The 22,811-nt window shown below is 42.8% G+C and overlaps 1 pseudogene; it reads right to left on the bottom strand.

Moving 5' to 3' along the window:
* Positions 1 to 8,403: 8,403 nt before the first annotated feature.
* Positions 8,404 to 22,811, bottom strand: part of LOC112255411 — a 35,273-nt pseudogene continuing 20,865 nt past the window's right edge.

Below are 22,811 nucleotides of genomic sequence, written 5' to 3'. Positions count from 1 at the left end.
TTTTGTGCATCTGAGGGAAAACAAGTAGGAGGTCACGAATTCGAACAATACATGTTGATTCCAATTACGGTAAAATGCAATGAACAAGATGCGCTAATGATGAAAAAAGAAGGTGTTTGTGTGCGCTATCAAGAGCCAGTGTGGAATATTTAATATCAGATTTATTTCCATGATGTGTGTTGTGATGAGACTTCAAATTATTTATTTTCCACACAGTGTCTGCATCAACACAGCAAAACATTGTGGGTATTTACTTCTCTGTTAGAGCAGTGAAACAATCAGGGCTTGGATTATAGCGACTCTTCATGACGGCACCGATTATTAGATAGTCCAACACTTCATCGTCAATGAATGGTGGGAATAAAACAGACAAAATGCTTGATAAATGGCCAAGGTGTTTTATTTTATTCACCCCCCCCCCACCCAAAGGAAAAAAAACACACAATTTTCAATTAATGAAGCTGGAAATTGTGTACGGGGTCCCTCCAGACTCGCATTAACTATGACTGGAGGGGCCAATCATACTTAGATCTGTGCTGTGATCTACATTTCCTATACAGGACATGCCCACTACTCTCCTCCTTTCCTCGCCTCTTCTCTCCATCCTCCTCTCACACCCTCCACACCACCCATGCTGAGGGTTGTCGGTGCAGGGCCGCTATTAGTGCTGGAGAGATAAAACTGCTCCCAATTAGCGCATCACTGACCACGCTGTGGGTTCTCTTCACCCGTTAACGCTGGCTGAGAGAGGGAGGGAGGGGGAAGAGCAGGGAGGGAGAGAAAGGGAGAAGCGATGGACAGTGAGAGAGAAAAAAAGAGAGAGAAAGGATAGAGTGGGATAAAAGAGCGAGGGAGTGAAATGGGGCTTAAGCATTCATTTTGAGTGGAGAGACAGGTCCCATTAGCATTTAACAGCGGTTGTGCAACTTGGTGCGGAGGTTATGATGCAAATGAGGAGGAATTAAAAGTGGACAGAGGTTTGTCATTGATGGATTGCAGTCTGGCAGTGCTCACCACTTCCTAGTGTCCATCAGAGGCGATTACTGTGTAATTAAACCTTATTTCTGGACTCTCCGGCGCATAATTACTTGTGGGGGGGGTGGAATATGTAACCATCATCTAAAAGCTCTGGCGGCGGAATGCGAAAGCGTGATGGTCTGTCCGTTGTCTCAGTCCAATGTCAGATCCAGCCGGCTGACAGTGCAGAAGAACAGTCACTTTTAATAAGAGGTGAAAACATATTAAACGACACAGTATGCTGATTATAGTGGAATTAGGCTTTCAAGTGCTTCAGTCCTTTGTGTTATTTGCATAATGTATTCTTTCCATCCACCTCTTCTAGAGCTTTGGGCAATTTCCTCTCACAATTTGAATCTATTGCACATTTAAGGCTACATAAAGAGAATTATCACGTTGCATATTGGAATTGTTGTGCGGGGAGAGGTATGTTAGGTGTATCCTATTGAGTCTTGCTCTGGCCAGGTGATTCTAGGTGTGCAGTGGTGACCAGAGTAACCCTCCAAGTTCACACATACATGTACACAAACACACACACACACACACACACGCACGCAGGCATGCACACACCAATATTTGCAATGCAAATGAAGAGCACAGGAGTAAGTGCCTCTTTGATATCAACAAAATGACAACACATTGATTTAACAGAGCTCCACCAATGATCTACCGGTACTCATAAGATTACCATAACAATACATACGTATATAACTGTTTCAATGAAACCTGAATGATCTAACATTATGTACTGTATCTATAAGCCCATCCAAGGTTCGTATTGTATTGAGAAGACCTTGGACCTGCAACATATTGGGCCAAACTGTAATAGAATGTACATACACGCAGTAAGGATGGGACTGGTTGTAGCTTTTCAAATCAACTTAACATTTCATGTTTTGTTTTAAAAACAAGGCAAGAAAAAGGAGCAGTGGCTGAACCTCAAATCTCACAGACCTCATAGAGATAACATGTAGCAAAGTACAATAGACAAAGACCAAGCAGAAACTCCATTGCTCAGCAACCTGAAATCTCCGTCTGCTTTGCACAGCTAATTACACTGTAGCTAGCTTCCTACGCTTACCATCAACCATATAATGATGCTTTCAAAAATGGTAGAGAAAAAAGCACCTAATTTACATTCATGGTAGTCATTTTATGTGAATTCTTTGTGTGAGGTAAGGTTTTAGTGTTTTTACTTGACACTTTCCCCACAAAAATAAATGAATTGTTACATTTTAATGAGAGAAATGTATGACTACACTTTTGGTGCACTGCAACAACAGAAATATTTTAATTGCACACATTGTAGGTTGAGGTGGCACAAGGTTTGTTAAAAAAATGTGCATTATCTACTGTATACTGCATACACAGTGCATCTTGGTGTGAAGATATTCCATTTTATCTGTGTTTGATATCAAATCATTTGCACTACAGGAAATGTACATTGTGTAAAAACAACATTTAACATTAAAGTATATTTAAACAATTCAATTAGCCCCCTCCCCCCAAAAATAAAAAATATTACTAAGATCTCGCAGAGCAGGGACTTTGTTTTTTCAAAAGTACAGCCTTGATTTAAATCGAAACTACACTTTTAGAAAAAAGGGTTCTTTGCAGAGGGATAGGGTTCTACCAAGAACTGTTTTGATCTGAAGAACCCCTTTAGGAAGACAACATTTCTTTGTAAGGCAGAGTTCTACCTAGAATTATAACATCCTAAGAACCGTTTTTGGAAGAAAGGGTTCTTTGATGATTCTTCGGAAAGGCAATAAGGGATCTTTGGAAGGCAATGATTCTTCGGAAAGGCAATAAGGGATCTTTGGAAGGCAATGATTCTTCGGAAAGGCAATAAGGGATCTTTTGAAGGCAAGAGGGATTCTACATGGAACCATATATCATATTTTCCAGCATGTTCTATTTCAGGGGGATTTTTAGAATTTTTTCAAATGTGTTCTTGCATGTACATTGATTGGTTGATTTAATTTTATGCTACACAAAGACAAATAACATATGTTTTAACTAAGCCAATCTGTTAGTCGTTGGACTTATTGCCCACGTTAAAGAGATGGTTGTTACAGTTTAGATCATTGAGGTAGTCTCAGTATTCAATCTTCCCTAATTCTGAATGAATGTTGCGGGTGATAAAAATGTGACTTGTTGGATATCCTAACTCTGTCTGGATTCCATTAGGAATTACACATCACTTTGCAAGATAGCATAATGTGAATTGTAGGCCTGAAGTGCCTGTAAACCAGGGTTTCCTAACACCACTCTGTTAGGGTATAACTATGACCTCAATGAAAGGCCTCATGATATATACAGTGTACATAGACTGACCAAGTGAAAGCTATGATCCCTTATTGATGTCAACAGTTAAAACCACTTCAAGGGGAGGAGACAGGTTAAATAAGGATTTTTGAGACAATTGAGACATGGATTGTGTATGTGTGCCATTCAGAGGGTGAATGGGCAAAACAAAAGATTGAAGTGCATTTGAACGGGATATGATAGTAGGCGCCAGGCACACCGGTTTGAGTGTGTCAAGAACTGCAGCGCTGCTGGGTTCATCCCACTCAACAGCTTCCTGTGTGTATCAAGAAGAGCATCCAGCTAACTTTACACAACTGTGGGAAGCATTGGAGTCAACATGGGCCAGCATCCCTTTGGAACGCTTTCGTCACCTTGTAGAGTCCATGCCCTGACAAATGAAGGCGCTTCTGAGGGCAAAAGGGGGGAGGGGGTGCAACTCATTAGTAAGAAGGTGTTCGTAATGTGTTGTACAATCAGTGTATTGTTATAATTAATTTAAAGGCTGGTGGAAGCATTCATAAAGGGTTCTAGGAAGAACCTTTAGATGATAAAGTAGAACCATATACAGGGGGTTCTTTTTAAGAGTCCTACATATAGGGTTTTAGGTAAAGGGTTCTACCTATCACCAAAAAAGGTTCCCCTATGGGGACAAACCGGAGAACCCTGTATGGTTCTACGTAGCACCTTTTTTTCTAAGAGTGTAAACTCTACTGTTATGTTGGCATTCAACACAGTTAGAGGATGTCATGAAAACAAGCTTTATTTTCAAGGAACACAAAAACCCAATTGAAGACCTTAGATCTTAAAAAATACAACCAGAAACTGTTATTTCAAGAAAACATCTTTAATGAATCAGTTGTTGTCTTTTGTACCTCAGACAGATTACATGAAAATACATTTAAGTCGACTGCAAGTATGGCAACATATTCACACATATAAACATGTATGTGGTGCATTTTGTTTGTATTTATGTATATAAATATGTACAACAGAAACACGTTACACTCAGTTAAAGTTTTGTGCATGTGTGTTTTATATATACTAATTATATATAAAATCCCACACAAACCAAATCATATTCATGTGTGCCCACGTAATATACACAATCACACAACTACAGTTCACCAAAGATTAAAGCAACGCATTGGTTGATGCATCAAGAGAAACCTCGGAGAGGACCTGCAAAGTCCAACAGTTTTCTCCCGTCCACCAGAAATGTTCCCTTGCGGGTGTTGTGTGTCTATATGTCGCTCGGTGTCTTGAGTGAGTGTGCATCCGGTTTTGTCAGACACACGTTAGACTGTACCACCATCTCCTCTGCTCAGTGCCTCTGAGGTAGACTCAGGGACCTGTGATTTCCTGCTCCCACCCATTTCCTTTTTGTTTTTCTTTTGTTCGATTTGTCAACAAATGTAGGACATTCAAAAGACATAAATGAAATACTACATGTATAATATGTAGCCATGAGGTAGAAATGTTTTAAAGAACACTATAATAAAATGATTGAATAGAAAAGGAAAAATAAAAAAACACAGAAACCACCAATAACATTGCTTCCCAGTTCTGGTATAAAGACAAAAATGCCAAGTACATAGCAACAAAACAAAGTAAATAAGATTGGTTGGAAAGTACAATTCAAGTGATTTGGTTGTGTCGAAAGTACTGTATATGTGAAGGAATGGGCTTTTTGTGCTCTCATGTACACCAGTTTAGAGATGGCAGACTGAATTATGGGATAGACCGCGTTCTGGTCAGGCTGTTGACAGACTGCACTGCAGTTTCCATGTGCTGTTGCCACGTTGTCACACACACACACACACACACACACACACACCTCAGCGTGTCCTTTCCTCTCCTCAGTGAGAGTGAATGGAGAAGTGAGATTCACACGCCTGGGCTGCGGGTCAAGGAGAATGTAGGAGACTACATTTTCTATTTCGAGAATAAGCCTTCTAGCGATGAGCTTTTACACATACAGCACACTCAGGCTGTGTGTATTAGTCTGTTGACACCGTATCAGGTTTGTGAAACATTTGAACATTCCGATGAATTAAAGTTACGTGAAAGTGCATCCAGCTAATTCTTAAGTAACTCCAGAGGTAAACAAAAGCGGAGAGATCAACATGGATGTTTTGTGTTTTAAGGTTTGTTTGTTTGTAGTATATCAATAAAACATTGTACATTTCACCCACCTACCATTATTTTATATGAGTGAAGTATAATTTGAGTCAAAGTTTCAAAGGCCATGTAAGCGGTTATATTATGGTCATGTTACTTCCGTGGATCTACCCTTTAATCTACCCAAGTGAGAGACATTGGAGAAGTGTTCAATCTTAAATATCTGAGACGTCGTGGTAGACTAGCGCCTGTGTAGTCACAGCAAGTTACATCTAAATTCCTTTGAGTGCTAAAATGGAAAAGGTATGCAAACCAGAATTGGAAATAATACCAATCAAAGGAAGAGATAAACGTTACACTGGTCACAAGTTGACAAAACAAACAAAAACGTAAAGGCAAGCAACATGGTACTGGCAATCTCAGTGCTCGGGGATTGCAAACCCGTGATTATTAAAGACGAGACAGAAATACACACAAAGGAATGCTCTAGTGCAGCTGTTGTACAATAATAATAATACACCTACAGTACTTCAACATCACCATTGTGGTGCTTAGCAACAGTCACGCACAGAGAACAAAAGAAGAGCAACAAAATACATTCAAATGCCACACAATGAGCTATGAATCACTGTTCTGTGGGTCTTTAGGAACTGACCACAGTAGATTGACTGAACGTTTCTTAAAGGTGCAATGCAGCTGTTTTTATGTCAATATCAAATCATTTCTGGGTAACATTGAAGTACCTTACTGTGATTGCTTTCAAATAAAATGGTTAAATTTTTTTTTTTTTAAATGTTATATATATATATATATATATAACATTTTTTATATATTTTTTTATATATATATATATATATATATATATATATATATATATATATATATATATATATATATATATATATAGCTCTCAGCAAAGGGCAATTTCTCAAGCAAGAATTTTGCTAGGACATCCTGGGAGTGGTCTGAGTGTGGAGTGGAACACAGAACATGTGCTGTTATTGGCAGAGAGGTTTGGTACTCTCTTTCTTATTGGTCTAATAACTAATTTACCCCATGGTGATATCACCACGAATGGCCAAAACTCCATCCCACCAAAACAGGCAGAAATTTCAGGCAGTCTTTTCAAACAGCTCTTACACTAAAATGACATTATCATAATTTTCACAATTTCCCAGTATTATTCCAACCTCATAGTGTGGAAATATATATAAAACACAGAAAAATCTAATTTTTGACTGTACTGGGCCTTTAAGAGCCAGGACGAGTGTCAAATTAGTAGTATATTCACCCTGACCATGTTCTTGGGGTAATGTGTGCACATACTGTACAATGAAGATGCGATTGGCCAAATATCTTAAAACAATTTCTAGCTCCTACCCACAAGCCCTTGTCGAGTCTCCTTGCAGATATGACACAACTGGATAGGTGTTAGCAATATGACCGAAAATCCCCAGAGAATTCCAGATTTCTAGGTGGCTCTACAGCCATACTGCTGTGAACAATCCAATCATGTCAGATCTGTACCTGGTTAAGCCAATGAGGACCTCTGGTAAGGAACTGAAAACCGGTTTGGAATTGAGCCTCTGGTGCTGAACCTCTGACCTCGGTGATGAATAAAGATGGCAGCCTTTTCTCATTCAAACTGACTCAACTGGCTGACATACAGCAGTCATTAGCAACTAGCCATTTTGGGTCTGAGGCTCTGCTGCCTCCTAGGTGAGTTAAAACCAACCAAGGTGGAACAGAAAGTATGTGTGATCCTGATGTTGCATTTATTCTGTGAATATACGGAGTCACACAACTGTGTCACGGCACCGTTCGCTTTCTTTCATTTGGTTTCTGCTTCATCGTCAAGTACAGCAGTTCTATGGCTTCCTGTGATAACGCAATAGCAACCGAAGTCCACCGTTCCATCTAAAGGGTTGTGGGTTGTTGACAACAATATAATCCACTATACGTGGTCATCAGTGCCTCATTAAAACACCAGGTGAACAACGCTCTTGATTCAATCAATACACAAGGCAGGATCAGAAAAACACACTAGGGCATCGCATTTTCGAAAAACCTTCAAATGGAAATGGAACTCATCACCAAATTCTTCACTTTAAGCACCTCCATATTGACTTATTTGTCCCGTCGTTCCAGAACTAAATCTGGTTACATTCATTTTCATCTCCTTGACCGTCTCGCCTAGAAGGTTTGAGGTAAACCTAACACTGTTTCTCTAGATATTATATAAATGACAAAAATCCTGGTCTTAATACTCTCAGAGGATCATAGTGCTTATGTGTGGTGATGTCGTTGAGGTACTGTACAATTCACAAACACTTTCCTGAGTTTTTTTTGCAGACAGAGGATCAAAAGAGATGAAGTGTATGGATCGGGGGTCCAGATTACTGTCACCCCCTGAGGAATACTGTTGATACTTGGTGAAATGGCAGGAGAAAAAGATTGACCATCTCCATTGGCAACCGCCACTCTAATTTTAATCTCGATGTTGAAGTTTAAAGCTCTTAATATCAGCACATGCCATTAATGTAGATTGTGAGGCAAACAAAATCATTATACATAAAAAAAGAAATTAGAATTTAGAAAGCACCACTACAGGCACTTGGTTAGCCAACTACATTTTAGGGGACAACAACAAAGGTATATATATATATACACACAGGGTCCTCCTCTGTCTCAAGTTGACCCCTTCAAAATTTGTAAACAATGCCTGGCTTTAGCAGTGTCAAGCATCCTAATGAAACCTCTGCTCGTTACCTGCCAAACCATCAGGTATCACTCCAACCAAGTCTCTTGATGTTTCTCCACCTCTGGTGTCAGGTCTCATGTGTGGGGGTTTACATCGCCCCTCTTGTGTGACTTCCTCTCTGGTTAGCACCACAGCCAGGTCAAAGAATTCCCAACGCCTCTTTCTTGAGGACCCCCCCTCCCCCCCGCCCCCGAGGTTCACTGACCGCACCCAAACATTTTGTTCCACTCGGTGTATGTGTCGATCTCTTTCTGCGATATACTGGGCTGGAATTTGCAAAAAACACTGTCAAAGTCCTGGTAGGTGAGGGGTCGCATCTGGCCTGTGGGCATAATGCTCACCGAGAGGTCCAGGCCTTGGGAGGAGGTGTGCAGCATGCCCACCAGGGCCTCCTGGCACAGCCTTGCCACGTCCAGGCCGGAGAAGCCCTCGGTGCGCTGGACCAGCAGCACCAGCTCCTCCTCACTGAGGCAGTACTTGCGCTGGGACTGGGACAGCAGCTGGCTCAGCATGTGGTGGCGGGACGAACCGTCAGGCAGCGGCACCAGGACCCGCCGGCCAAAGTACCGTCGCAGCCCTTCGTCCATGTCCTGAGGCTTGCTGGTGGAGCAGACCACCAGGACGTGGTTGTTGGAGTCATCGGCCGGCCCAAGGAGCAACGCATCAAGCTGGGCTAGGAGCTCGGCCTTGAGCCGGTGAACGGGGCTCTCGTTGTTGAGCTGGGCCGATAGCAGCATGTCCACGTCGCTGATGAACAGCACTGAGGGCTGGCGGCAGCGCGCCACCAGGAAGGAGGCCTGCAGGATCTTGTCACCCTCTGCCAGCCACTTGGTGGCCAAGGTGGAGCCTCTGAGCTGCAGGAAGGGCGCCCCCAGCTGGCTGGCCATGCAGCGGCCCAGCAACGTCCGGCCCGTCCCTCTGGGACCAAACAGTAGAATACACCTCGGGGCCGAGCCTAGGCCCCTGAACATGTCCGGACGTAGCATGGGCCAGAGAACCTCCTCCTTCAGAGTGGCCTTGGCCAGCTCCAGGCCTGCAATGTCACTCCAGTCCACCGGGGGTCCCTGCTGCAGGATCTCAGAGGTCACCATGTCCAGGAGGTGGGGGTCACTGCTCTTCAGCTGCTCCTCAGCGGGCCGGGAGGATGAGGTCGCCCCCGTCAGGGAGAGGTGGGAATGGTGCACGCGGTGCTCGTCCCCTTGGTCGCTTAGGGAGGGAGAGGTGAAGCTGCCCAGGGAGTCGGCCGAGCGCGAGCCACCCAGGGTGGAGGCATAGGACGGAGGGGTGAGTGCTCCGCCTGCAGACTGCTCAGAGGCCATAGGCTGCTTGTGGGGATTAAACGGCAAAGATGACTTGTCAGCGATCCTGTCAAAACTGTTCCCTCCGCCCGCATTTGAGATGCTGCTGTCCGGTACCCTGTACATGGGGCTCTCTGCGGAGCTGCGCGCCTGGCCATAGACAAAATTTCCATAAGTGGAGTCCATCTCTCCTTGCCCTGTCATGTAGAAGGCTTTTCTCTTCAGAGAGTTGGACGAGCTGCCATTCAGAGGCGTGGGCGCGATGGGGCCGAGGTTGTGCGACTGGTAGGGGTACCCGGGAGCGTGGAGGCGGGGGGCAGGGGGGTGGGAGCGGCGATCCCTGACGGTAGGTAGGAGGATGGAGGGGGGGCTCCCCCAGGGCTGTAGCCTGGCCCCACAGAGCTCTGGGAGGGGTACCCGGCATGTGGGTAATTGTAGCCAGAGAGGTTGGAGGATCCCCCATTGTAGGTCGGGACCAGGGAGGGGTGTGGGGGCGGAGGAGGGGGCTGCAAGAGACCGGAGCTGTGCAGCGGGGAGGTGGTGACCTGGGAGCTGTAGCCCAGGTAGGAGCCACTATAGCTGTGGCCGTATTCCTGAGAGGAGCCTGCAGAGGAGTGGAGGGCCGTGGCGGTGTGACTACCACAGCTGCTGCTGGAGTAACCAGGCTCTGTTAGGCCGCTGGAGGCCAGGCTCGGGGACGGAGAGCTGCACATACCAGCCACCTCCGCCGCCACCCCTCCTTTCCTCATAGACATCCCCTCGGGGACGCAGTAGACCCCCTCCTGCCAGGCCTCGCCCTCCCCCTTCCTGCCGTTCATCCCGGCCTCGGCGTAGGAGTTCAGCAGGGCCCTTTCACCTGGCATCTCCAGGATGCCAGAGTACTTCTCAGCGTACTTCTTGAGCAGGTTGGAGGCGGTGAGCGCAGAAATGTCGTCGTTGGCCCAGGCGTACTGGTATGTGCTGCTGCCGCGCTGCAGGTGACCCCGGTAAGCCTCGGCCTTGTGGGCCGGCGAGCGCGTGGTGGAGGTGATGTCAAAGTGCTGCTCCGCCCACTGCGCGTGCTCTGGAGTCCACTGCATCTTTAGGCCTGCAACGGCAAGAGCATAGAGACAGACAGGACAGTTAGGTTGGTCTTATTTATAAGACAAGGTACAGCCACTCAAAATTCAGCATCTCTTCACTTAGGCTCTCTGTCAATTGGTCTTCGCTATGCTGTCAACGGATTGATTATAATGGCTGTGATGTGATGACAGTTTATTGGGAGTGATCAAACACTGTCATGCTTATGATAGTACTCACTGTATTTTGCTTAATCATGGAGATTTACTGCTGCCATTTCTTCAATATAAAATTGAGAATACAACTCATGAATGTGTATATGAATCTGAGCTCGGGGGTTAAACAATGGGTCATTTATGAGGTTATACAGTGGGTCATTTATGACATGATTCACACATCATGATCAATAATTAACATCCATGATGACTAATGTACTACTGAGCAAAATGTGTTCTAGTTTAATGAAATGTTACATTACGTGCTACTGTATATTGAATAATAATTACTGTGAATAATAATTGTATATTTTATTTTTGACGTCCATCAGTTTCATTTAGTGAATGGCTTAAAGCGGCAATATGTAACATTTTGGGCGACCCGACCAAATTCACATAGAAATGTATTTTATAGCTCTGTCATTCTCATTGAAAGCAAGTCTAAGAAGCGGTAGATCTGTTCTATGTGGCTATTTTCATGCTTTCTGTTCATAACCTTAGTTTTTGCATCTTTTACTTTCGGTTTTGTTCACCAACTTCAAACAGCTAAAAATACAATATTTTGGTTCTGGAAAATATATTACACAGCGGTTTAGATGGTACATTGATTCTCTATATTCTCTATACTATACTTGCTTGTTTTGTCACATAAACTGAAATTAGGCGAACTATTATCATTTTTGCAGCCAGGAAATGGCAGAGCGATTTCTGCAAAGTGAATCTTTAATAAACGTAAAATATTACATTCATGAAAATGACTAACTAAAGAGCATTCTTGACATTTAAGTCGTCTGATTCTTTTCGGCCTCACGCAGTTCTTTTGTTTCTAGGAACACGGATGGTAAATATGACACGAGTACTGACAGATCACATGAAGGACACTGTCTCTCTGCCATGGGACCGGGCTGGTCGCTACCAGGTTAGGACAAAATAATGCACCCTGCACAGAACAATATGACACAGACATGGCAGGTCACTCCATAATCCCTCTCTCATCTCAGGCGGCCGGAGATGGTTTCAGAACGCGCCTCGCCGAGTGCAGCAAAGCAATCTCCCCCCGTCGTCAGTGTTCTGCTGCTTTCATCAATACACACACACACACACACCAGAGTCACAGCTGGCTATGAATTACAACACCCTGTGTATGAGGCCTCCGCTATACACCGCACAGTGCCGGACTGCACCTCCACCCCGTCACCTCTCTTTCTCTCTCTGCCTTTCCATCTCCATTTTCTCCTACCTTTCTCTTTCCCTTTCTCTCTCGCACCTTTTCCCTGTCCACCCTCTCTCATTACCCCCTCCCATCTTTGTCCTCATCCCTCTCCCCCCTCCTCTGGCTCGTTCGCTACATCTCACACACACTTCAGTCACCTAGCTCCCTTTGTTGCCTCTGAGGCTCAAGAGCCACTATTTTATATAATCCCCGAAGACTATCTGCAAATACTAACACACACACACACACACACAGTCATCTCACTATCAAAGCATGGTGCTATCAAAGGCCAGACCCACATCATCGTAGGAGCCTCCTCTCAGATCGGACTCTGTTTGATTTGATTTAACACACAGCGGATTATGAGGATCATTTATGACCATCCTCTGTCCTTTCTTCAGTCTCAGTAGCATGTCTTATGAATCCACTGTCGGAGGCCGTTTAAGCACTGTATGCCTTACAATTACCGTATCACGGACGTTCCTTTTGAATTTTTTTAAGTGGAACTGGCGTGAACACACACACACACATTCACTAACACACATATTCACAAACACACATCTCCAGTACGTTCGGCGTGTCAGCATAGCATGGTGTTTGCTTGGTAATAGAGCGGGGGAAATCCCCCAGACTCCTCTCTGATTCTCTCTCCCAGACGTCTCGCCAGACACCAGCAGCTAATTAGCAGGATGACGATTTGCTAATTGTGTTCATTTACAAGGTTTTAGCCGAGGGGAGTCTTGCCGGGGCTGGCACGCATGTCACGCTCCTTATTGTAATGACTATATGAACCTCGACGGACAGAAAGGGCTTGGAAATACTTCAACCTGGATCAAATTGATCAATAAACAGCAATCAGCTAACGGAACAGGGTGGTGTGTTTCATGACATGACGTTTCATTGACAGTGGTTTCTGAAAAAGAACTGCTGCATGATGGGAATAATTTTTGTCACTGATAATTAATCATATAGCATCTGTATTATTTTCTTGTTTTGTAAAAAAAACGAAACTTCTGCACAGTAAAACGTGTTTGGATATACTCAACGTATATTTGGGGCTTAGAGGTTCGACACAGAAGTGAACTAATTGCCAAAATGTAAAAAAGTTGAAGTTTAGGTAAGGATGGGAGTTAAAAACAAAAAGGTATTCATTTGCCAATGCAGCTCATTTGAGAATTCTAAAACATAATGCATCCGGATTTAAATAGATTTACATTTAAAAAAGCATCAGCAGAAAATATTCTTCTCAACTCTGTGATTTTCCGGTTCATAATAATATTTGTCATGGTTAGCTAATGGAGAAGGTTATGTCTTGTACCCAGCAAGACATTACACCCGATAAATATAATTTATTGGAAGAATGATCATTTCAATTGTAGATAGCAGAGTATTAAGTAGTTCAGAGGTTATGGTAGTAACAGTTTGGGTGGGATAAAGACCCTTCTGTACTCTCTTAAAAATATAGAATCTTCAATATTTCAACACAACAGTATATCTTCTTGTAGCTCTCTCACAATACCCTGGTCTACCAAAACAACATCTCTCTCGTTCTCTCTCTTCACAGCAGCATGGTCTCTCTCCTTGGAGTGCTAGCTAGTCTCTCCCCTCACAGAGTCATTATTAACTAGAGATGCCTCCCTCCCTCCCTCCTCCCTGCCTGTGTTGGATAATTCACAGTCTGACTCCTAGTACTGTGTACTGGGCCTCGCTCTGGGGACCACGGTTCAGCTGCCAGCATGTCAATGGAGAGAAACACACAGGAGGGAAGGAGGGAAAGAGAGGGGGGATGACAGAGGGGGAGAGGGACAAAGGGAGAGAAAGAAGCTATAGGGGAAATAGAGGGTGAGAGAGAGGGTATGCAGTGCCAACGGATTCAAGCACACACACACACACACAAATAAATACACACCCACACGACCTTCTATGAAGTAAAAAAATAAAACACATCTTCCAAATTCCAGCCCACTTAAAACAACCACCTAACCTCCCTTTTATCACCGTAATATTAACATAGAAAACCTCAATCACCCCTATCTTATTTAAATCCATTTAGAAAACATGGAATCTTTATAATTCCATCATCAATAAAGCCAACACTTCTAAGAGACGTGTCAGGCTCCATCAGTGCCTTCATCTCTCCAATCAGGGGGTTAATGTAAAGCCACAGCATGCGTCTCAATGGTGTCCTATTCCCTACATGGTGCACTACTTTTGACCATAGCCCTATAGGCCCTGGTCCAGAGGTGCAATTTATAGGGAATAGGGTCCTATTTGAGACGCATCCACAGTGATTACCTCCACTATGCAAATAAGGGCCAAATGATAACTTGCACTATTTAAATCAGGTAACACTGATTACTCTCCCGTTATTCAGATGAGGGTATATGAGTTTGAACTCAACTCTTTGAACCTCATGCACTTCCACAAAGACATGGATCAGGCCCTACGACTGGCACTTGAATCATACATTGTAGTCTACGTGATGGTTAAAACATGGAATACACAAATCTCTAATCTTAGAAAAACTATTATGCCACTCTAATTGAAAACATTCTTAATAATAACATCCAATGCAAGAATATGGATCACCATGAATGACCGTGTAGCAAAATTGTCAAGAGCAACTAGACTTTGATCAGGAACTGTGTGTATGTGTGTGTGTGTGTGCGCTCTCTGAGAGAGAGTGAGAGTGTGTGAGTCTGGCCGAGCATTAATGCACTCATCTGCAACAACATCCAACAACATCTGGATACGTCCAGAGAGCATCAAGGCATGTCTGTGTCCTTTCTGTCCGTCATATAGAAGGTCAAATCAAACTCATTTCTGCTTCTGGCATCAACGCGGCTGCATATCAGAAAGGGGTGTGTGTGTGTGTGTGTATGCGTGCGTGCGTGTGTGACTGTGTTTGTGGAGTAAACAGGTCTTTACACTAATGAGCTCTTTGAAGTCCGTCTGCTGTGTGATTCTGCACAGAGAGTGTAGTGTGTGAGCGACGGCCTATTTCAGCCCTGTCATAATTCAGACCCGTGCGTTTACAGAGACAGACGTGAACAAACACACATCCAAAGAGCCTTCTCTTCCGACGAGTCATCTCGTACTATGCACGCCAAACAAGTTATGCCGCAATATATTCAGAACATGTTCGGTGGCGGGTTTTGGAATGAAATGTGGTGAACGACTGAATTTGTGGCAGCAACTGATTGACAAGTGATCTAACTTCATCAAATGAGAATAAGAGACCAATTAAATTTCATGAGGAAATGGTCACAGCAATTACTGAAATAGAGCAGAGGGCATCATTTAACCTCGAATTCAGCGAGATATTGTGTGTGTGTGTGTACGTGCGTGTGTGTGTGTGCGTCACCTTGTTAATGAGGCTGCCACATTGACACTGTTACTAAGCCAGTGGCGATGGCGTATTGGCACGCTACCTGCCGTGTAAAATAATGTGATTAAGCCCTCTAAAATGCAATTAATTAAGTAATTAGTCGTGAATGAGTGTCAGACACTGCAATCAAAATTGCTTCAGTGTTTTGGTTAATTGATTGAACCGCTGCACTTACAAATACTGATGTCAGGTCCCTAAGCTAAGAAGTTACAGTTTGACTCTTAGCGTATGACCCAACCATAACATTGCATCAATGTTGTCATCTGGAATCCTAAACGTGTACTTCTAATGAAGGTAACTATTGTGTGGTGGCCCACTACTACTCATAGTGCTGTTCAGAAATGTGGGTACCTGTATACCATAGATTGTCAGGCAGAAAACTCCACTTAGAATCAAGCTGCCTGTTATAGAGCTTGAAACGGAAGGGAAAGCGAGGACTTGGGAGTCTGGGGTTCAACCTCAAAGACGACAGAAACAAATGAAGTTATATTTGAAGTATTTGTTTCTCTTCTGTTGGTATGTAAATGCAGATTTAAATAGGTACTTTGTGTCTGAGAAGATAGAGCTGGAACACCTCGCGTCAATGTTCCAATGTCTGAGGATCAGATCATTTCATCCCAAAAATATTATCGGTCACTCCACAGATCCCTTCCAAAACAGAAATATATATAAAACAATATTAAAATAAAATAGCTTGAACCCAAAACCTGACCAATTAGTTACGAACCCCCACAGTCCAAGCAAAGACCAAGCACCCCCCCACACCTCCACCACCACCACTACACACATTTCCTCTGAAACTGTAAAGATAAACAAAAACCAAGCGTTGCAGCCTTTGAAGCCCAACCGCTGTTCGGTGGCCTACCATGATAACAACTAGACTGAGGGAAAACAACAACCACAAAAACAGAGCGAGTTAAAAGTACAGACAGTGAGCAGTGACTTTCCACTTTCAATACAGACACATGACAATACAGACACATGACAATACAGACACATGACAATACAGACACATGTCAATACAGACACATGACAATACAGACACATGACAATACAGACACATGACAATACAGACACATGACAATACAGACACATGTCAATACAGACACATGACAATACAGACACATGACAATACAGACACATGACAATACAGACACATGACAATACAGACACATGACAATACAGACACATGACAATACAGACACATGACAATACAGACACATGTCAATACAGAGACATGACAATACAGACACATGACAATACAGACACATGACAATACAGACACATGTCAATACAGACACATGACAATACAGACACATGACAATACAGACACATGTCAATATAGACACATGACAATACAGACACATGACAATACAGACACATGACAATACAGACACATGACAATACAGACACAAAAGATAAACGGTCATCAACCAAAATTAGATTTTATATTAAAAAACATAACACCAACTGGAATTCGGGAAATTCTGAGTGACACGTCATTTTAGAAAATCCAACAGATATCCTTTAAATATTCCTAGTAATTTGGTGATCCCTCATCCCTACTAATTCTCCGTCATGTATGGATTTGCTCTTGAAACTGTAACCCACCAGTTTTCAGGGATAGTTAAAGTGATAGTTCACTCTCCAGTAAAAGTTTGCCAGATGTTTTCAGACCTTAAAAGTGAGCTAATGTTGTGAAGAGTCCATGTCAATACAGACACTTGACAATACAGACACGTGTCAATACAGACACATGTCAATACAGACACATGTCAATACAGACACATGACAATACAGACACATGACAATACAGACACATGACAATACAGACACATGACAATACAGACACATGACAATACAGACACTTGACAATACAGACACGTGTCAATACAGACACATGACAATACAGACACATGTCAATACAGACACATGTCAATACAGACACATGACAATACAGACACATGACAATACAGACACATGACAATACAGACACATGACAATACAGATACTTGACAATACAGACATGACAATACAGACACATGACAATACAGACACATGTCAATACAGACACATGACAATACAGACACATGACAATACAGATACTTGACAATACAGACACATGACAATACAGATACTTGACAATACAGACACATGTCAATACAGACACATGACAATACAGACACATGTCAATACAGACACATGACAATACAGACACATGACAATACAGACACATGTCAATACAGACACATGACAATACAGACACATGACAATACAGACACATGTCAATATAGACACATGACAATACAGATACATGACAATACAGATACTTGACAATACAGACATGACAATACAGACACATGACAATACAGACACATGTCAATACAGACACATGACAATACAGATACTTGACAATACAGACACATGTCAATACAGACACATGACAATACAGACACATGTCAATACAGACACATGACAATACAGACACATGACAATACAGACACATGTCAATACAGACACATGACAATACAGACACATGACAATACAGACACATGTCAATATAGACACATGACAATACAGATACATGACAATACAGACACTTTTGATTACTCCATTGAGCACCAACAAATCTACCTAGGCAAATATAGTGACACTTTCCCCCGAGCTGTATAATAAATTGACACGGGATAAATTGCCTTTTACTAGACCTACTATCGGAGCTCTGGGTTAAATGGAGAGCGCAGTTAAACAAATGCTCCGGATCAAGGAAATTGTGCATGGCTTCACGTGTCAGTCAGGGAGGAAATTGAGAGATATTCAGAGTGAGCTCTAAGCCGCCGCCGCGGTGACACGGGGACGCTAACGCCCTAGCGCCTCGCCATTCATCTTTAATGCAGTCGGGCCTGTCATTCAGACAGTCCATTTCCTGTGACTGGCGCACCGTGCCTAATCACCCGGTTATACCCACGATGGCACTCTCAAAGACACAGCACACACATACATAAACACACACCGGGCCTGTAGCCCACTGAGACATCATTTTAACCCAGTGTTAACACTGACAATGTCTTTCACCGCTGTTAGCCAACATAATGACTCTTCGCTCTTACTCCTCCCTCTTCTCCAACACCTTCCACACACACGAACACACACAAACTGCAATCCTGCAGATTCACCTTAACAAGCATGGACATGTCCTAATACGTCCCCAGAATGTGCTGACACTCAGGACGGTAGGAAAAACAGGGCTCATTTAAAACAGTAAGCCACTGCTGAGGGACCTCATCTACATATATTCTAAACCTCTTAGAGGTGATGGGATCCTCCTGGTGGCGTAGTCCAGGACTTTGTTCCAAATGGCACCCTATTCCCTATACAGTGCACTACTTTTCACCAGTGCTATATGGGCCCTGTTCAAACGTAGTGCACTTTAAAGGTAATAAGCTACAATTTGGGAGGGGCCCAAGATCTCCTTTCTTTAGGGGGTCTGCAGGGGTTAACATAGGGCTAGGTGGTATTGATACACCCCAGCCTGGATCTATACTGGCGGTGCCACCGCGACTTTGTTTACCTGCTTGTTAAGTAATTAAAATAGATTTCAGACTGAAGGCCCTAATCCTTTTAGAAACCACATTGATTGGACGACCGGCAGAGGAGAGTCATTGTGTCATTCAGTTCAACGTTTATTTTTTAACACAGGTGGTGTGTGTGTGTGTGTGTGTGTGTGTGTGTGTGTGTGTGTGTGTGTGTGTGTGTGTGTGTGTGCGCGTGCGTGCGTGCCTACATATCTATGTGCACTGTGTGTTCCTCGTGAAATCGAAACTTGGAAAAGTCCTCGACGTGGAGGACGTCATTAAGGGACTGTGGACTCTGAGGGTGGGGGTGCAGTAGAAAGGCAGCGAGAGAGGCCCACCTACAGATAATGGAGGGGAAGGCTCTCACCTCGTCTAAAGCTGTCTGTCTGCGTAAATAAAATGAGATAATTATTGAGTGAACAAGTGGCGAGACACTAAACGTCGCGAGGCGCACTCTTTTTTTTACCGTTGCGGTCGGTAAATCAACGCAAACAGGGTGCTTTCAGACATTAAGTGCCCGCTAAGCACAGTAGATGCATCATATTTCAAGAGTGCTGCGTTTGTGTGGGTGAGGAGGCAGGGAAATGGAGTGTGATGGTTATCCATTACCTTATACGGTGTTGGACGATGATCATTTTCAAGTGACTCATTTCTAGAAGTACCATCTATTGGGTGCTTGGGGAAAGAAGACTTTGATAGGTAATCCAAAATAACTATTCACAGGGTTGTTACCGCAGCAGCACAAAGAGACACTAGAAGAGAAAGGCTCATTATTCTAATGTACTAGTCAGAGAATAATCCACATGATGACGCGTACAAACGCAACGAAATCACAGAGCAGGCCATCGGATTCACGGTCCGTAGGTGCTAAATGAGACACAATATCAACATATGCATTAGAGGTCGGCAGATTAATCGGAATGGCCGATATATTTGGGCCGATTTCAAGTTTTCATAACAATCGGAAATCGGTATTTTTGGGCGCAGATTTCCGATTATTATTATTTTATTAATATTTTTTTTATACCTTCTATTTAACTAGGCAAGTCAGTTAAGACCACATTCTTATTTTCAAAGACTGCCTAGGAACTGTGGGTTAACTGCCTTGTTCAGGGGCGGAACGACAGATTTTCACCTTGTCAGCTCAGGGGTTCCGTTCTTGCAACCGCACAGTTAACTAGTCCAATGCTCTAACCATTGCACTCCACGAGTAGCCTGCCTGTTACGCGAATGCAGTAGAAGTCAAGGTAAATTGCTAGCTTGCATGAAACTTATCTTAGAAAAAACAATCAATCATAATCACTAGTTATAACTACTAATCCAGTTTAGCAGGCAATATTAACCAGGTGAAATTGTGTCATTTCTCTAGCGTTCATTGCACGCAGAGTCAGGGTATATGCAACAGTTTGGGCTGCCTGCTCATTGCGAACTAATTTGCCAGAATTTTACGTAATTATGACATACATTGAAGGTTGTGCAATGTAACAAGAATATTTAGACTTAGGGATACCCGTTAGATAAAATACCGAACGGTTCCATATTTCACTGAAATAATAAACGTTTTATTTTCGAAATGATAGTTTCCGGATTCTGTGTGTTATTATGTTATAATTAAGTCTGATTTGATAGAGCAGTCTGACTGAGCAGCAGCAGGCCCGTAATCATTCATTCAAACAGCACTTTTGTGCGTTTTTTTCAGCAGCTCTTCGCAAGCACAGCGCTGTTTATGACTTCAAGCCTATCAGCCTAATGGCTGGTGTAACCAATGTGAAATGGCTAGCTAGTTAGCTGGGTGTGCGCTAATAGCGTTTCAAACGTCACTCGCTTTTAGATTTGGAGTAGTTACTCCCCTTGCAGCGCCGCGGCTTTTGTGGAGCGATGGGTAACGCTGCTTTGAGTGTGGCTGTTGTCGATGTGTTCCTGGTTCGAGCCCAGGTAGGGGCGAGGAGGGGGACGGAAGCTATACCGTTACACTGGCAATACTAAAGTTCCTATAAGAACTTCCAATAGTCAAAGGTAAATTAATTACAAATGGTACAGAGAGAAATAGTTCTATAAATACTATATTAACTACAACCTAAAACTTCTTACCTGGGAATATTGAAGACTCATGTTAAAAGGAACCAGCAGCTTTCTAATGTTCTCATGTTCTGAGCAAGGAACTTAAACGTTAGCTTTCTTACATAGCACATATTACTTTCTTCTCCAACACTTTGTTTTTGCATTATTTAAACCAAATTTAACATGTTTCATTATTTATTTGAGGCTAAATTGATTTTATTGATGTTTTATATTAAGTCAAAATAAGTTTTAATTCAGTATTGTTGTAATTGTCATTATTACAAATGTAGAAAATTGGCCGATTAATCATAATCGGTCGACCTCTAATATGCATACATCTCACTGTCAAATCAAATGTATTTGTCCCAAACACAATTTACAGCAGGTATAAAAGATGCAGCGAAATGCTTATGTCCTAGCTCCCTCAACAATGCAGAACATTAACCAGCAATCAATAATAACAATGCAGTACATTAACCAGTGATTAATAATAACAATGCAGTACATTAACCAGTGATTAATAATAACAATGCAGTACATTAACCAGTGATCAATAATAACAATGCAGAACATTAACCAGTGATTAATAATAACAATGCAGTACATTAACCAGCAATCAATAATAACAATGCAGTACATTAACCAGTGATCAATAATAACAATGCAGTACATTAACCAGTGATTAATAATAACAATGCAGTACATTAACCAGCGATCAGTAATAACAATGCAGTACATTAACCAACAATCAATAATAACAATGCAGTACATTAACCAACAATCAATAATAACAATGCTGTACATTAACCAGCGATCAGTAATAACAATGCAGTACATTAACCAGTGATTAATAATAACAATGCAGTACATTACCCAGTGATCAATAATAACAATGCAGTACATTAACCAGTGATCAATAATAACAATGTAGTACATTAACCAGTGATCAATAATAACAATGCAGTACATTAACTAGTGATCAATAATAACAATGCAGTACATTAACCAGTGATCAGTAATAACAATGAGAAGAGTCCAAAATAGTAGATGTAATAGAGGTATTTGTACATTGATAATGGACTGGATTTACACAGTATTTACTAATATTAAGTGGGTAGTGAGATCAATAGTATATAATAGAACAGCAGCGTTGACTGTTTGTGCGTGTGAGTTCTGTGTGTGTGTGTGTGTGTGTGTGTGGTTGGATATGTGGGTAGTCAGTGCAAATAATTTCTATGGTCCATATATAGTCTCTCCGGTGCAAATAGTCTCTAATGTGCAGGTCTGTGCAGGGAGAGCTAGGTTGAGTTTTTCAGCAGTCTGATGGCCTGGTGGTAGAAGCTGTCTCGGAGCCTGTTGGTCCGTGACCCGATATTCCAATACCGCTTGCCGGATGGTAAACAGAGTGAAAAGTCTGTGGCTCGGGCGACTGGAGTCCTTGATGATCTTTTGGGCCTTCCTCAAGCACCGCCTGGTTCAGATGTCCTGAAAGGCAGGAAGGTCGCCCAAAGTGATGTATAGGGCCTTCTGGTTTTGGGCGAAGCAGTTGCCGTACCAGGCTGTCGAATGTGCAGCTGTAGAACTTCATTAAGATCCGAGAACCCATGCCAAATTTCTTCAGGCGCCTACGGTGGTAGTGTAATCGGACCATGTCAGGTTCTCTGTGATGTGGATGCTGAGGAACTTGGAGCTTTTGGCCCTCTCCACTGCAACCCTGTCAATGACAATAGGGGAGGGCTCCTCCCCCTGTTTCCTGTAGTCCACTATCAGCTCCTTGGTTTGGCTGACGCTGAGGG

Source organism: Oncorhynchus tshawytscha, linkage group LG07 (assembly GCF_018296145.1).
Source record: "Oncorhynchus tshawytscha isolate Ot180627B linkage group LG07, Otsh_v2.0, whole genome shotgun sequence".
Taxonomy (NCBI): Eukaryota; Metazoa; Chordata; class Actinopteri; order Salmoniformes; family Salmonidae; genus Oncorhynchus; species Oncorhynchus tshawytscha.
This window is presented reverse-complemented; position numbering and strand designations above follow the sequence as displayed.